A 1,352-nucleotide genomic window follows, 5' to 3' on the forward strand; every position below is an offset into this window, starting at 1 on the left:
ACGTCTATGTGGATGACCTGATCATCACCGGTCCGAGGTTGGCTGAAATAACTGAATTTAAAGAGCAAATGAAGAAGTTGTTCAGCATGAGTGACCTGGGGTTGTTGAGTTTCTATCTTGGAATAGAAGTTAAACAGATGTCTCATGGGATTTTTTGAATCAGTCAAGTTATGCAGCAAAGATACTGGAGAAGTATGGAATGACAACTTGCAATGATGTGAAAACTCCAATGGAGGCTCGTGTGCACTTGAGCAAGTTCAGTACTTGTGAGCCGGTTGATGCAACAGAATACAGAAGCATCATTGGAAGTCTGAGATATTTGACTCACACCCGCCCTGACATTACCTTTGCTGTTGGGGTTGTAAGCCGATACATGGAGAATCCGGCGACTGATCACATGGCTGCTGTGAGGCACATATTAAGGTATGTAAAAGGGACACAAGATCTCGGTTGCTTCTATGGAAGAACCGAAGAAGAAGGAATGCGCCTGTGCGGATACAGCGATAGTGATTTAGGTGGTGATGTGGATGACAGAAAAAGCACAACCGGCGTCAACCTCTACCTCGGATCTAGCCCGGTGAGCTGGTTTTCACAGAAACAGAAGATGGTTGCTGTGTCTTCCTGTGAAGCTGAATATGTAGCAGCAGCTGTTGCTGCTTGTCAGGCTGTGTGGCTCAAAAGATTGCTTGAAAACCTGACCGAGACAGAAGGTGAATCCGTGTTGCTGAATGTTGATAATCAGTCAGCGATAGCTCTGAGCAAAAACCCAGTTCATCATGAGAGAAGTAAGCACATTGACATTAAGTATCATTATGTCCATGAGTGTGTTGAAACTAGGGAAATTGATATTCAGCATGTGCGCACTGGGGATCAACTTGCCGACATTCTGACCAAGCCACTTGGAAGAATGAAATTCCTGGAGCTAAGGGAGATAATCGGCATGCGCACGATGGGACAAATACATCAAGTCTAAGGAGGTGAATGTAAGTGTTTAACCTGCTGTATCTGTTCGACAGTTAGTTCAGTTCTGCAGTTTTTTGTATTCAGTTTACATAAGTGCAGTCACGTGTTGATTTCGTCAGTGTGTGACTGCCCGCCAGAAGCGTGCTGCGTTCACGCTGCGGCCATAGTTTTAGTCGTTGGTTAGATAAGGCAATGACACGATCCAAGCTCATGGGATGGCATGCGCAGAAACTGGATCGTGCCGCTGTTTTCATTCAGTTTGTTATCTGACGGAATAAAAGGTTGAAACAGAAAAGACGCAGAATTAGCGCGTCGCAAAACTCTCTCTCTCGTGACTACATTTCCTCTCTGTTCCCTTCCACCTCCCGTGCGTGTGTTGTGTTCTTTAG

At 45.3% G+C, this 1,352-nt stretch overlaps 1 pseudogene; it reads left to right on the plus strand.

Annotated features, from left to right (window-relative positions):
* Window positions 1-229: 229 nt before the first annotated feature.
* LOC147976379 (secreted RxLR effector protein 161 pseudogene) lies at window positions 230-973 on the plus strand (annotated as a pseudogene).
* Window positions 974-1,352: the final 379 nt, after the last annotated feature.

This window comes from Triticum urartu, chromosome 4A, assembly GCF_056163025.1.
Source record: "Triticum urartu cultivar PI428250 chromosome 4A, HENAU_Tu73, whole genome shotgun sequence".
In the NCBI taxonomy this organism is placed as follows: Eukaryota; Viridiplantae; Streptophyta; class Magnoliopsida; order Poales; family Poaceae; genus Triticum; species Triticum urartu.